This window comes from Balaenoptera musculus, chromosome 5 (genome assembly GCF_009873245.2).
Source record: "Balaenoptera musculus isolate JJ_BM4_2016_0621 chromosome 5, mBalMus1.pri.v3, whole genome shotgun sequence".
In the NCBI taxonomy this organism is placed as follows: domain Eukaryota; kingdom Metazoa; phylum Chordata; class Mammalia; order Artiodactyla; family Balaenopteridae; genus Balaenoptera; species Balaenoptera musculus.
In genome coordinates, this window is record NC_045789.1 from 10,979,983 (window position 1) to 10,996,190 (window position 16,208).

The 16,208-nt window shown below is 39.6% G+C and overlaps 1 protein-coding gene across 3 annotated transcripts in view; it reads left to right on the top strand.

The window, feature by feature from the left end:
* Positions 1 to 9,316: 9,316 nt before the first annotated feature.
* CCSER1 (coiled-coil serine rich protein 1) overlaps positions 9,317 to 16,208 on the top strand; it is a 1,333,501-nt gene continuing 1,326,609 nt past the window's right edge. For 2 of the 3 annotated variants that reach the window (XM_036852947.1, XM_036852948.1), the window contains exon 1: positions 9,334 to 9,751. The gene's annotated coding sequence lies outside the window, so the exon portion shown is untranslated. Of the gene's footprint in view, positions 9,752 to 16,208 lie in introns of all 3 variants that reach the window. The other variant, XM_036852949.1, reaches the window with a different exon arrangement.

Sequence of the window (16,208 nt, forward strand, 5' to 3'; positions counted from 1 at the left end):
TGTCAAGTTGAAAGTCAGACACGGGTTAGGAGTTCAGGGCTGGAGTTACAAACGTGGATGTCATAAGCATTCAGATGGTACTAAAACTCTGAGCCTGAATGAGATCACCAAAGAAATGAGTATAAAGAGAATACAAAAGTTTACGTCTTGTGTCTTGGAACATTCCAGATGCAGAGGTCATCGAGGTGAGTTGAATAAAAACAGGGCACTGTGGCGTCCCAGAAGCCAAATGGAAGAAATGTTTCAAATGGAAGGAAATGACTAAAATTAACATGTTAATTTAAGATTTAGTCACTCTGACTCTTCTCTTTCCTCACCATCTACATCTAGTCCTCAGTACTCCTTTGGTTTTTTCCTACAAAATATATTCATGTAAGTGTGAGTCCCAACAGAAAGGCAGAACCAACACGAGTGATATGGGATAAGGGATTTATGATAGGGGTCAGACCTTACGCAACCGTGGGAGTTGGGCAGAAGTCTATGGAAGTCTGTTGCCGCTGCTCTAATGGTGGACTTAAAGTCACTGAGAACTGGCAATTGGGAAGAAAAGCTGTGTGGATTGGTGGTCAGCTGGGACAGACTGGAATCCTCAGGATAAACTGGATTTCCAAAAGACAATCTCTACCCACGTCAGCTAAGACAAGCTGTATAAAGTGTACCCCTAAAGGACCATCTCTGCCTACATCTGTCTCTTGCTACCTCCAATTTCAGCATGACAAGGGATATGCAGATAGTGATATGCAGAAAGAACCTTTACAATGGACCTCCCACGAACTTGTACACACACACTCTGAGAGGGTAAAGGAGATCTGGCAGGAGCTGAGGGAGCTGCAGGGGCAGCTGCTGCCCCGGACTAAACAAGGTGAGGTAGCAGATCAAGGAGCACGAGCTGCAAGACCCCCTGGTTCCCTACACTGTTCCTCAGCGCATAACATAGCTGCTGCCTCATTTCTTCCTTACGAATCTCATGAAGACTTCTCTTTCGGCCAACCTTAGTGCAGAACCATATCAGGAAGGGAATTCTGGGAAATACAATTCCAGTTTTAGCTACATCAACGCAGTACAAAGTCACTCCAATCCAAAATCCACTAAAGTAAAATGAGGACTGAGAATTAACTATCGTAATCATTTGCTGTAATACGTCTATTGTTGGACTGTTATTTCCTTGAAAGCAAGGAGTAACTGCTTTTATACCCTTTTTGTTCCACAGTACGTTGTATTCTAATTATTTGTTTCTATGACTATCTTAATTGCAAGTATTTTCCCTCAATTTTGGTATTCCTAATATTTAGTTTGTTTAACGTCTGCAATACAAATCTGCTGAGTGACTAAAATCCCTTCACATTTACTTTCCTATGATTCTAAGTAAAGATGTTTTATAGATACTAAAGAACACAAGATTGGTGAGAAATTAGCACGGTTTATCTAGATTTTCAAATTATTCTCATGTATCCCGTTAGTGAAATGCTCCTTCAGTATGCCTAAACTGACTCTCGGCCTGTCACTTTTATCTTGGTTTTCTAGAAAAAAAAAATCAATATGTCACTTGTTGATGCATGACTACATAAATGATTGTGATTTATTTATGTAGGAATTCTCTGCATTCAGGACCACTTGTGGAGTTATTTCATGACGAGTTTTGCTTTTCTCCCCTCTTTTATTTTCTTCCTTTCAGATTATTATTCAGTATTTACTTCCTATGATTCAACCTTGTACCATAAACATCTGATGACCAAAATCTCATGTTATATTTCAGAGATGTGACATTCTATTGGCTGGAACTTCCACCCATAAACATGCTACAATATATGGAGAAAACAATATAAGGAGAAAACTAATTAACTAATAAATATTTATTAATGAGTCCAAAAGGTAAATATGGTGATACAAAGTACTTTATCTCATTCCCAACATCAGTTAAAGCTCTTGGGGACAGTTGAGTTTATTCTGAGGTTTCTTGTATCTTCCACAGTCTTGACCTTTGCTATGGTCTGAACATTTGTGTTCTCCCAAAATTCACATGTTGAAATCCTAATGCCCAATGTAATAGAATTAGGAGTTGGGGCTTTTGGAGGTGCTTAGGTCATGAGGGTCCACCCTCATGAATGAAATTAGTGTTCTTATAAAGGAGACCCCACAGAAATCCCTTGCTGCTTCCACCATGAGAGGATACAGTTAGAAGGCACTGATTCTGAATCAGGAAGAGACCTCTCACCAGAACATGACTATACTGTTTCCTTGATCTTGGACTTCCCAGTCTCCAGGACTATGAGCAATAAGTTCCTGTTGTTTACAAGCCACCTAGTCTATTGTATTTTATTACAACAGCTGAACGGACTAAGACAACCTGCTGTGGTGCTGCATCAAAGCTCACCACACTGCTTCATATGACTGAATAGTACTTGGTTGAGTGGCTACTGTGAAGCCTGCAACCTTCATTTTTAAAGTCAAGTCAGAAGAAAGATAACATATGAAAGACTGAGAATGGTGTGGAGGAAAATAAAGGCTCCTGAAGGAATAATGATCAATAAGGCTTCACCATGACACATAATTTTCAGGAAATGATAAAGAGAATAAAACGTCAGTCATATGCACCACCCCTTGTGTCACTTGAGGACACATTATTTTGCTTCGACTAGGCCCTGGTATGATGAGCAAATAAGTCATGGGCCCACCATTGGCTTATAGTCTAGTGGGAGCGTTTTCTCCGGTCGGCAGAAGAAGTTAAAGATTTGAAGCATGAGGATATAAGCTGCTGTTGCTGGCTTGAAGGTGGAGGGAGGCACACGTAAAAGAAAAAGAGGTCTCAGCTGTATAACTGCAAGAAACTGAACTCTGTCAACAACCAGAAAGAGCTGGGAGGCTGATTTGTGCCGCAGAACCCCTAGATGAGAACTCAGTCTGGCTAACACCTTGATTTCAGGCTTGTGATAATGAGCAGAGAACTAGCCACCCCTCGCCAGGATTCTGGCCTGCAAAACTGTGATCTAATAAATTGCTACTTATTTTAAGCCACTGTGTTTGCAGTAATTTGGTATGCAGCAATAACAATGAATACAGCTTGTTTCTGCTCCACATGGCTGGCTGGAGTAGATAGATTTGGAGCTGGAGATCTATTACCAAAATGGCTCACTTACATGGCTGGCAAATTGGTGCTGGTTTTATGTGGCGTCTGTCAGATGGTGCTGAGGGACAAAGGCATCAGTTCCTCTCCATGTGGGCCTTTCCATAGTTGGCATGGCTTCTGTACAGCAGGTGATTAGCCTCCATGAGCAACAGTCCCTGGGAACAAGGATAAAGTAAATGGCAATTTTATGACCTAGGCTAGGAAATTATACAACACCGTCCATATTCTAGTGGTGGCAGTCACAAAAGTCTGCTCAGGTTTAAGAGAAAGGGACATAATCCTTACCACTCCATCACAACAGTTTCAACGTCGTACTGTAAGAAGTACATAAAAATGAGATGGAATAGTTTGTATTTGAAACATATAATTACATAGTGATTTAATGACTCACTCCTATCTCAATACCCATTTTGTTTGTTAAAATGTTAACATTTGAAGGAAACTTGTAAGTGATAACAGTACAAAGAAAAGCATCATTGCACCAAAGGTAAGTCAGGGATGTGAATGTGTTTGGATATATAAGTCCCATAATGACAAATGTCAAGAACACATGCTAACTTTAAATTTCTAGAAAATATTCAAGATGTTATGGAGAGTGAAAATGAAAACTAAGATCTATTTGAGTGCTAATGTCTTATTTTAAGTTTAAACTATGTTGTTAACTTGATTTATGCTACCACTGATTTCTTGAACACTTGTTCAATATATAGCAATTAATTTATAGCAATATGTAGCATTAACCATAGTTACATCTCCTACATTGCATATTTTGGTTTGTATTTTATGTAAATGCTATGAAACCAGGAAAACATTAAATATTATATAATAAATATTATATAATATTTAGGCAACTTTTTCATTACAGAATTAAGCACTCATTTAGGTTTATTTTTTCCCAGAAAGTGAATAAAATTCAATGTTGTTTTTATATACAGAATATAATGGTAAGTAAATATAAAGCAATAATATTAGTCCTTAGCAGATCTAGACTGAATAGAAATATACAAATTATTCCTCTTCACCTTCTACATTTGGATGATTAAAAAATAACTGAATCTCATTACTGTGTGAACAAGACATAAGGAAACCACAATTCAATTTATGATAGCATATGCATTCATTACTTAAGTTAAAATTATGGTCAACAATGTATAGATTTGGCAAAATAAACATTATTTCCACTTTGTGTAACTTCCTAAGGGTAGAATTTCACAATATAAGAGAAGCTTTATATAAGTGACAAAGGCTAGGAAATGCATTTTTCACATTTTAATTACAATTCACATGTCTGTATCTCCTGCTGTGATGTTTTGTTAAAAAGACATCTCATTTGTGAAACTGCCAGTATAGAAATTGACAGATGGCAAGACCAGTTTCCAACCTGCTTAAGTACTGGTTTAATATGGTTTAGATTATTTTATTAGCATTGTCTATTTTTACTATATATCTAAATAGTAAAGAGTACTATTACAATTTTGTTATAGTTCTTCTATTGTTATAATTAGATCTATTTATATGATTCACAGATTTATTGTTACAGTTTCAGATTTTATCAATACACTATTTTTAGAGATGATTTAACTGATGATCTCTCTAAAAAATGTGTCAAGTTTTATTTATTTTAATGAAATGCCTACAAACACATAGATGCCTAGGGACAATCATAATAGAAGAACTCAAATGTCCAATGAAAAAAATCACTTTGATAGATGTAACTCATAGACATCAACAAATGAACCATTAACTGGGTTAAATATTTTTTTAAAAATATTGCAATCAGAACAAAACAAGTATTCAAACATGAAAATTACTCCATATGAAGATGAGAAATCCTGAGATCATTTTCCGTAAGACCTCATTGATCACATTTGGAAATAGAAACAAAGATAAGGAAATTATATACATGGAATAGTTTCTACTGGTGAATCTGCTTATAAAGACTCCTTTGGTTTTATGATGATAAACATTATTTTTAATACAGTTTATCTCCCTTAAATAATAGAGAGACATAAATTCAGAGAACATCAGTGTTGACGTTAGTTCTCTCCTCCTTCTGCCACCTCATCTTTTTTCAGCCCTCTAAACCAGATATTCTCCTCTGGAAATTAAGGATTTCCTCAGTTGCTGAGTAGCGATGCCTCTCCACATCCTCTGCTTTCCATCCCGTCAGCCCATGGGCTCAGAATTAGCTCGATTTGTAAACCTGGGATATGGTAGCCCAGTGACAAGGACAGTGACATGCTTTCACCTTAATAGTCTTGCTACCACAGCTGCTCCTTGGGACGAATCCTTGGTGTCTGCGTAGCTCCCAGATCAAAGACAGCTCATGCAGTGAGTATTTTGACCCAGTCATCTGGGCTTAGCTTCTGGAGAGGATTCCCCTCTGAAATCCTGGGCAGTTGACCTGCTTGCCCTTTTAGTTTCCTGCACAGAGCAAGGGCAACGATGGATCCTGCTGTTCTGTCACCAGGCAGAATTTCTGCTGCAAAAGGACAATTTACCAAGAACAGGAGTCATTACCAGATTTCTGAAAAATAATTCTATCTTAATTTTTTTCTGCTAGTGCCCTGTCTACCTGACAGGTTGCCCCAGTTAAGAGAGTTTTTCACATTAAAATAGACTTTTTCCTGTGCTCTCTGGACCCCAAACTGCAGTTGAGTCTTTTCTCCTCTCTCCTGTCCCACACTTTATCGGTCCTTGATCTTGAATCCAGTGCAAATTTCAGCCTCAATCTCCATTCGAAGTTCCTGTTGCTATAAGGTACACATAATGCCACCTTAATTTTACAACAGTTGTCACAAAAATATATTTTACCTTTAAGTGATATGGAAAAAATCCAAAATGTTAACACCATATTCAAAAAAAAATTTTTTTTTTCATTTCTCTTATATTATTAGGATAAAGCAAAGGGGAGAAGTGGTCTTCATTTAACTTTCTTCATAATGACTGGATAATCATGATAGAGTATGAAGTAAATCAAAGGATGATAAAAGAACTAGGACAGAAAAAATGTAACTTAAAAATTTTTTTTCTGATACTTCATCCACAAACATTGTTTTGCAAATGTTTTAAAGTTAATTCATTTTCTAAAACATCTTATGACTTTTATTATTATAGTAGTAGGGGTTGGAATGAAAAACTATCTCCCTTATTTCCCTAGGCACTAATTTTACTTTTTAGGTACCACTACTGAAAATTTCTAATTTGGCTTATCACTTCAGTGGGAATTCAGTGCACATAAGGGGCACATATGTAATTGGCAACCTAATTTTTCTGCTTTCATCAAATGGTACAATGCCAAATCTGCATTGAAGTTGCCAGTTAAATGCACTTGGAACCAAACAGCAGCAAGCATAAGAGATGAAAATGAACAAACTGGAAAGAGTCATTAACTTTCTGTTTTCCTATCACAACACAAATTGTATCAGGAAAATGTAGCAAAGTGGGAAATTCTACTTGAAACATTAAGCAATCTTAAAAGAGAATAATTCATTTACTTAACTTCTGAAATGTTGTTCATTATAATTTATAAATGGGGTTTCTGGTACAGATACTTTTTTCAACAAAAAATATGAAATAGTTAAAATGAATCAAATTTTCAGAAGTGTATTTTAGGTTACATATTTTCATATGGCTTATTGGTCCAGTGTATATGAATTCTGGCCTTTATTTGGCAAGCAAAATTGTTATAAAATTAAGGAAGGAATGTTGGCTTTACTGAATATCTTAATGAATAAAGGCAATTGACAGATTTTCATGGTTCTCACTAATTATGAATGCAATTGAGTGTGAAAATTACAATCAGTTGTGGTTACCAAAAGTGCCCTTGAAATATCTGGTCTAATGTATAATTCTGAACTGTGTAATATAGAGTCATTATTAAATTACCGTTATTGGTGACAATTAAATACAGAACTGGGACGATAAAAACCCCAAAAACTTGCCCAATATGATCGAGCATCTTCCTTAAAGGTGAAAAACTTTTTTCTTAAATGCCTATTTATAGCTCTTAAATAAACTACATATTTATTTGCTAGGTTCAAAGTTCAGATCAGGAATATGTCTTCTACAAAATTTCATTTTGCAGTGATAGCAGGATTCCTTTAGTAAGGACTTCAGGGAAGAGTTTCCTGACTTTTTTCATCTATAAATCCAAGTAGTAAGGGCTTTTTAAATCCTTGCCTAACCCTAATAAGGTGGACAGTTTCGTAAACCGTTCTTGCATTAGAAAAAGGAGCGAAGAAGAAGGAAAATGCTGAGGGGTTGTAGATCAGCTTACTCCATAATTATTGAAAGCTATAAAGAAACTGTCAAGACTCTCAACTAAGCCAGGTGGTCTGAATAGGTGGGAGTATGGACAGTAGTGCAAGGCAGACTTAGGTTGAGTTCCAGGTGCACCACTTAACTTGTACGAGACCTAATGTTAACTACCTAACCTCCACAAACCTGACTTTCCTGATCTACAAAATTGAAGACATGGTAATAGCTTTTTCACAGGGCCTACACACATTGAATCTCAACATCCTTTGTTAGTATATCCAGTTAACAATGCTTGATCAAGGGAGCTATCATGTCCTGTATTTTTATGTTATTGATCTATTTGTCCACTGGTCCCAACTTTGCTGCCCTTTTTTGATTATATACTTAAGCCACTTTTAATGGATTCTAAACTGTTTGTATGAGACATGGAAGAATCAGGGCAAAAGAAAATTGATGGTAAAGGTAAAATATATGGAGAATATATTATGAGCTGGCATACACCAAAAACCTGAGGACATATCAGTGGACGTAGCTACTAATAAAGAGAGAAGATATAATAACTGAGTTGTCAGCCCTAGCCTCCTAGATGTTCTTAATTTCCTTTTGTCACATTTATGAAAAAAATGTTTTCCACAGTTGTCACCCCAAAGCAGGGTTGTCCCCATACCAAAATCCACATCGACCACTAATACTCATTCAAAAAGTACACCTTGCTTTTACACTCAATATATTTACATTTCAGAAGTCAGACTATGACCAGATTATTTAGAACGCACACACACACACACACACACACAAACTTGAAAGAAGCATAGATTGCTTGATTCCTGGAAGCTGTTTGCCAATACAGTAGTGCACCAGATCACAAAGATCCTACAATCTGGGCAGGAGGCTAGTTAGAGGGTAAGGGAGGTGATGTCAGGTGTACAAACTTAGCACTGGGGATGTATTTTCTATCTAGAAATGGTCCTACAAGCCACCAAAATTGGTTAAAAAATGTTTCCAACACACACACACAGAGTTAAATGCACTCCGTCTGCCTTATTGCCTGCTAAAGACATAAATACACAGGAGTGGAGATAAAGAAGGGGATGAATGGGAGAGTTCAGGACCCAGGGCAAATCTAAAAGGAAATGAGGCAGTGCAATAAGAGAAAGGACCAAGGGAAAATAAATTAGGTAAGCAACAGCACCATGCATCAGAAGTCTTCTCCACCACTAAACTGGCAAAATATCTCTAGAGGGCCATCAGTCAAATGATGTCAAAATGGTAACTGGTTCTGTATGTAATCCCCGTGTTGTTGAGGACCTTATGTGCAGGAACACAAGTTCCACTCCAGGCCACAGTCCCACTGCTTCCATTATCCTACAGAAGAACTGACTGCTGTAAATATTTGTTGGGAGGTGTCATCTGTTAAGAGAAAGGAAGCCAGGTTTCTTGCTGCCTTTGAGGTAAGAGATGTGTCAGGATGTGAATAGCCTGGGTGAGAAGGAAAAGAGGAGGAAGCCTCACAGTTTCCTCCCTGAGAGGTGGAAGAGAAAGAAAATAGCATCGGTGGTTTGGAGAGAAAAGATACAGTGCATTTTCAGCATTACCGCGGCCCCTTCGCAGAGCTTCAGATTCTCCCTCTCTTCCACTTTTGCCTCTGCCAATGCACTTGGACTCGACGCACTCATGAGGATGGGCTGAGTGCAAAGCCAAGTCAGCACGACCGGATACGGCTTCCCCTAAAATGAAAACTCAGCAACGGGCCAGCACTGGGTGTGCGCGCGTTAATGCAAGAGTATGCGTGCGTGGTAACCCGCGGCCTCAGTTGGCCGGGCGCCGTGCTCTGAGCCATCCACGCCCCGCCCCAGTTTAACTCCTCCCCCTCCCCCCCTCCCCCCCAGCCCCGCTCCTATAAAAGCTGCGCTCGCCGCCGCCCTGCTCAGTCAGGGAGTGCGGCCTAGCCGGGAGGTGGCTCCCTGGTCCCCCACTCAGTCACACTCCGCGCACTCACACACTTGGAAGCGCCTCCCCACGTCCCTCCCCTGCCCTCCTCTTGCTCCGCTCTTCCCTCTCTCACCACGAACGGTCGCCGACCGACTGCCAGTCCGCCTCTCGCCCTCTCCCTGTCTCCACAACATGACTGCCTGGGAAGCGGTGGCTCAGGCAGAGCAGCTCTGCTGGCGCAGGCAGGAGGAGCAGGATTATTAAATAACGCAGCTCGACTCCGTGCAGCTGGGAGTGGAGAGAAGGAGCCCAACGGCCAAGCAGGGGAGGGAAGGCAGAGGAGGGGGGCCGGGAAAGACAAGCCCCGCGCTCCGAAGACAGAAATCCCCGCGTGCCCGGGAGAAGCCTAACAAGCGCCGCGGAGCCCTCCAGGTAGTAACGCCGCCGATGCCCCCGCGTCCGGAGGGTCGCGCTTCGCGTCGCCGCGACACTGGCGCTGGCCTCCGGCGGACGCGCGAGGACCGCCCGGCGGCTGGCCGCGCCGTGCCCGGGCCGCCCCGGAGCAGCCCGCGCGCAGGCCAGGGGCGCCGGCCGTGGGCCCGGCGTGCGCGGCGCGGAGACCTGGCCTCGCGGGCGGGGTGGGAGGGAGGCGGACGGGCTCGCTTCGCCGCCGGCGCGCGACTCCTCGCGTGCTGCGTGGCCTTTTCCTCCGCGCTCTTGAGCGCTCGGCTCCCCGCGGCCGCCACTCCGGGGCGATGCGGAGCGCGGCCGGCCGAGAAGGCAAGAGTTGGCGTGGCCGCTCCCCTCCGTCGCCGCTCGCTTCCCGCAGGTAGGGGCGGCCGGGCAGCGCTGACGCCGGGGGCTGCGGGCGCCCGGGCGGGGGCGGCGGCGGGGGAGGGGGAAGAGGAGGGAGGGGGCGGGGAGCCGCAGTGCCCGAGCCTGGACGGCCTCTCGCCTCCACCCGCTCGTTCTCCGGCGCTGGCTTCCTGGGTTGGGGGCGAGACGCTCCCCAGCGGCGGCAGGAACAGCAGCGACTTAGCGTGAACAAATTGCTTTGTGGTGGCGTGTCGAGGGCTCCGGGGAGGGGGGTGTGTGTGTGTGTTTTCGCGCTCCTGACTAATCAAAGCGTTGGTTCCCCGGGAAAGGCAATCAGTCCCGATCTGAAACCGCAGGTGTCCCCGTGCCCCGCCTCCCCCCACCTTTTGGCATGTGTCCCAGGACTCGTACACGCAGTGCCATCAGGGGCAGGTGTCGAGATGGGGTGACGGAGGGATTTGTGAATGGTGCTGCTCTGCGCGTGCAGGCTGAGTCTTGCTGATGTAGAGGAGGAGGTATCCAGAGTGAGAAGAAAGGCTATTTATGGCAAAGAGTTGTGAAATTTCTGCGGGTTTCCTTCCGTGGTTCCTGAGCTGCTCTCTCGCCCTCTCGCCTCCTCTCTCTCTCTCTGTTCCTCTCTCCCATCTCTCCCCTTTTCTTTCTCAGAATTAGAAGCAATTCTGCTTTCCATTTCCCCTCCCCACCGTGGGACATTGAATAGGAGGTGAAGGAAGTCAGAAAATCACTTGTCATTTTACAGGTAGAAAAAAAATGCTTCTTAGAAGTTACTGATCTCTTGCCCCTTAATGTTTGCATGTACTTATTCTCCACTCGTACCTCTTCAGGCCACCAATAACAACACCTACAGACAGAAAGTACCTACTTGGTTTCAGCAGCTTTCATGTCTAATATCTTTACAGTTGGATACCTTCCCAGTGATATGTAACACGTATCCTCCATTTCTACCCCTAAGAAAGGCTATTAAAAATAATGCCCACACATTTTACCATAAAGCTGGTTTTATTAAAAGCCTTGGGGAAGAAAGAGAAGCAGACACCTAGGTGAGTTTATATCGATTATTACTGATGAGAATTAGAACTAGCTATTAAGAAAAGACCTAAAATACTATTAATCTAGTCTACAACATAATAAATTTGTTTCGGTTTCTTTTGCTCTTTGGTTTATGACAGGCAAAAATTCCAAAGACATGACTTGAAGCTTGGAGATGCCTTAGGACAGTGTCTGCCAACTATGCTTTAGCAACTTTATGTTTGTTCTTAAAAGTAGCAACCTGTGTTTTCATAGATCCGATGACAGGGTTGTGACGGAGATAGTAGGACAGTGTCCTTATTATTTTAAATTGGGCTATTTTTAAGCCCTGCCAAGTACAATGTTTTTAAAGCATTGAAATTCCATATTGCAACCACCGGTTCAGTAATTTCACGGAGAAGAAAGAGAAGTAGACTGACCAACTTATTGTCAGAGTGATTTGTCTTCATTTGGTATTAATTAAGGAGCTCCTTATTTTGATCAAAACATGCCAACTGTTGTTGTTGTTTTTTTCCAGTGCGAAAGTAGCTTTCCTTAACAGTCCTGTTTATTTGGAAGACAAAGCAGTGTTAAGGATTTGTTATTTTGATTTGGTTAGATTCATGTTGGTTTAAAATACGTTTTTAGCATTGGAGCATGTGCAGTTTTTATACGTCACATTAAAACTTGAACTGGGCGCCGCGCTCTGAGGGCTGTTACCTTCACTTCCCTGAATCATGGGAATGTAGAAAAAATGGGGAATTTTAAAATGTGTTTGATGAATTATTTTATTGCAGTCATTAAAAGTCACATTTATGAATACTTCTTTGACACCATCAGAGAATCAGCAACTGTTTATTATTTTAATGATGAATTGTTTACTGTAGAATGTTAATTTATATCAAACTTGTGAAGTAGAAAATGAAAAAAATATTATATTTTATAGATATTGAACTCCTTATTGCATTTTATCACATAGTGTTCATAATAAAGGGCCTGTCATGTGCAAGATACTATCTAGGTACTGTGGAGGAACATAAGACTTACTTGCTTCCTGCCCTTCAGGAGCTTACTCTCCAGTTGGGGGCAAGTCTGATGCACATGGTTGAACAGAGTTAACAACCCTTGGCAATAAGAGATTGCATGTCTAATGAAGACTGCAGGAGTTCAGAGCATGACAATAACGTTTCATACTGGACTTTGTCTGAAAAGACTTCCGGAGTAGGTAAGACTTGCTTGGTTTTGATCTTAAAGGATGAATAGGATTAGTGGCTTGTGGATGAGAATATAAGGTATAAGATGTAAGTCTCCTGGGATTGTAGAAAAGAACAAAAGATATAAGAAAGATAAGTTTGTTTTGAAATAGATTTTGATACTGCAAAGTGGTTGAATTTGTTGTGCAAAGTGCAGGTGAGTCTGTTTTTGATGAACAACATTCTGTATGCTGCATTCTTGGAATTGTCAATATTTCTGTACCTCAGAAGACAAATTTTTGATTTTATCTTGCCTTTCAATGAAAAATGTGCTTTATATGCATTTATAGAGAATAATTACTCTAAATATTTAAATATACCGCATCACACTAAAGTATTGCATTTCGTATTAATAACAAGGTGGCATGTACATGAAGTGAGGTGTTTGAGTTACATCCTTAGCCAGCCCTCCTTAGATTTACTCTAAAGGAAAGAGTATGAGATATGTAAAAGAACAACTGTATTCATAGTGAGCAGTCATTGAATGCTTAATATTTTATTCGTATAAAATGTGTAACTCATTAATATATTTTCTATAATATTTTTATTTTAAAGTTATTAGAATGCATCTGCATAATAGTTAATCTGTCCTTACATTATTTTCCATGAATATATAGCTATGATGTAGGGCCTATGGGGAACAATTTTAGAATTGCAGTGACAGTTTTAAAGATGTTTTAATTGTCTTCTGGTAAATAGATTGTATTACTAATAAGAGCATGCTTTGTCTCTGAGCATTTTGAACTTAGTTATTTGCTCTCTGTATATATATTTGTTTTTATACATATATATATATATATATACATATATATATATATATATATATGTATGAAAACAAACACAAAACTGTTTAAAATGCATTTCCCCATTTTAAGACCACAAGGGGAAAGATCTGAATTGACATTGAGCCTGTCTATTCAATATGACACCTGAGAAATATGTTATGGTGACAATAAGGAAATAGTACAAATATTAGATATCACTTTCAATAAATAACAGAGTAGAATTACTTTCAGATTAGTTGAATTAAAAGATTTGCATATATATTTTGTCAACAGTGAGTAGATAAGAGTTATTACAGAAGTGAAAATCCTATTAAATCACCTATTTCATATTCATGCAGGAATGGGATGATTTCCAATGTAGTCAAAGTACAGACCAGTATATCTGTTAATTGGTCTCTTTTGAGTTTGGTTTTGGACTATATGTCACAGGTGTATCACTTTGATAATCTCTCCTACTGTATGACTGACAGCTTCTGCATGATTTCCTTACTGGATAGTGACAAAATCTATTTGCTTTATATTGAGGACGTATGCTTCTATCAGCAATATTATCTTCACTATGCAAGAGTGTCAGTTAACAATAAAATATGAAGTCTGCGGTGGGAGAAGCAGTGAGAAAAGATGAGGAGGTTGATGAAAGACACTAACAAAAGAAGCATACTTCAATATGTAGCTTAAACTAAATATAAAAATGTAAAGCTGACCAGTCTAAGCTGCAGTTGATACAGTACCAGCATATTGCTATCAGTTCTCACTTTAAAATGACTGTATTTCATTTTAAGCTGTTTTCATATGTGGGCTAAACAAAATGGCAAAAAAAAAAAAGTGGTGGTTGAAAATGTTTACTAGGGTCTGTGGTATTACAATAAAAAAAACCCATTTCTGCTTAGGTCTTTGACAGATAAAGTTTGTTGTTTGGCCAAATTCCTGGCCCTATATTTAGATTAACTTAAAATGTACTTTTTCATTTTGCGTTATTTACACTGTACTAACAATTTTGAAATTTTAATTAAACTTATTAAAATATTTGAACACTGTAACTGTGTTCTGATACTAAATAAAATCTAAACGTCATTTATAAGGAAACATTTTATTACCTAATGACAAATTCTTAACCTAGAGCAGTAGTTCTCAAAATGTGGTTCCCTGAGTGGTAACACCAGTGAACTCGTTAAAATGCAATTCCATTGAATGATTGAATCAGAAACTCTGCGATGGGGTCCCCTATGTGATTCTCACACACTCTAAAGTTTGAGAACCACTGACCTAGAATATTTTATACTGAAACTTGAAGACTGTGTTTTCTACCTATTTTGTATCTAAATACTTTTCTCAATTGGTAGAGATAACTAAGCTTTAACTATTTAGACCTAGAAAATATTACATTCTCCATCAGAAGAATTACATCTTAATTAAAAAACAAAAACAAAAACAAAAATGACTTTCTAATTCCTGTGCACATATTTGTTGTTGATTGGGGAAGCAATACATAAGTGTGGAATTTAACTGGACAGTAATGGCCTCAGACTGACCTTATTGGTAGTCATTTATAAGGCAAACAATATGCACAGTGTACAGAGGTTGACCATTTTTAGTTTTGTTGACTCGTGATATTTTTCATCCTGGCATTTTTAATCATCTTCTCTGTGTAAGACTACAGTTATTTTAGCAGCTCAACAATAGCTTCACCAGTGTGGAATGTTCTCTCACATGTTCTTACTACTGAAATAAATTTTAGACCACATCTGTACATCCTTCAAGGTTAAAGATAATGTGTTCAAATCCTGTATCTCTCTTAGTATCCTTCTCCCTCACTTCGTCCTCCCTCCCCCCTCCACTCCCCCCACCCCTGCCTTTCAGATATGAGCTCAATCATCCCTTCCCTAAGGAAACCTTCCTTGGCCTCCTTTGCTACATTAGTTGCCCTATTATATATTGTTTTAGTTCCATGTTCTTCTACCTTGTGGTACTCATTGAAGCTTAATTTTATGTGTATTTGTGTGATTGGTTCAGAATCATCAGGATTTAACGGTGGCCAACACATAAATAAATATTGGTTGAATAACTGTCTGCCTTCATTCTAAGGGTATTTTATGTTTTTCCAAAGACTGACACTTTAAAAAATATTTTAAAATAAAGGGAGTCCTAGAATATATGTAAACACGGGCGTTGTTTTTCTTTATTTTTTGCAAATGATGAGATGTTTATTAACAGCAGCAGCAATGGCTGTAACGTGCTGAACATGTCTTCCATGCTAAGCACTTTATATATGTTATGCCATGCAATTCTCGTAACATTATAAAGTTTTGTGTGTATTTTAGAGATGAGGAAACCGACACTCTGTTCTGTGCTCTGCCAAAGCTACTGACACCAAACATTGATTTTTTTTTTTTTTTTACAATGATGAAGAAATTATGAAACCAGTGGACAGAAAACGTGAAGGAGTGTATTTTCTTCTTATTCCTGATTTGACTCAGGGCCCAGCAATATCTGTGCGTTACTCACCGTGTTGCCACTATCTTCAGCAGTGCTGTTGTTGCTTCTTGGGTGATTGGAAGAAGTGATGGAGGACTTGTAAGGGTGATGCTCCCGTCTTCTTATTGCTCTTTTCAGTACTGATATTTTTTACCCTCAGTGCCACTCAATCACAATTCTTTTACCCCAGCTGGTCAGAATCTCCCAGCTTATTAGTGGAGATTTAAGATGTAACCGAGTATAATTTTAAGAATGAGTGCCTTTATGCAGAGAATATTAAGATATTAGATATTCTTCATATTTGGAGATATGCAGCTTACCTTCTGGAAGAGTTCACACAGAGCTTTGAGAACCTTGCTCAAGCAACGTTGACCTTAGGTGCGGTCTATTAATTCAGCTGTCTCCCATGAGAAAAAAACAATTACATGATCGTATCAGTTTAGTTTCTTTTGGCTTTTAATCTTCAACTTATTTATTTAAATGTGGGTTTAGTCAACGTTCAAATGTTTGAAGCAAAGGGCATATTTAGAA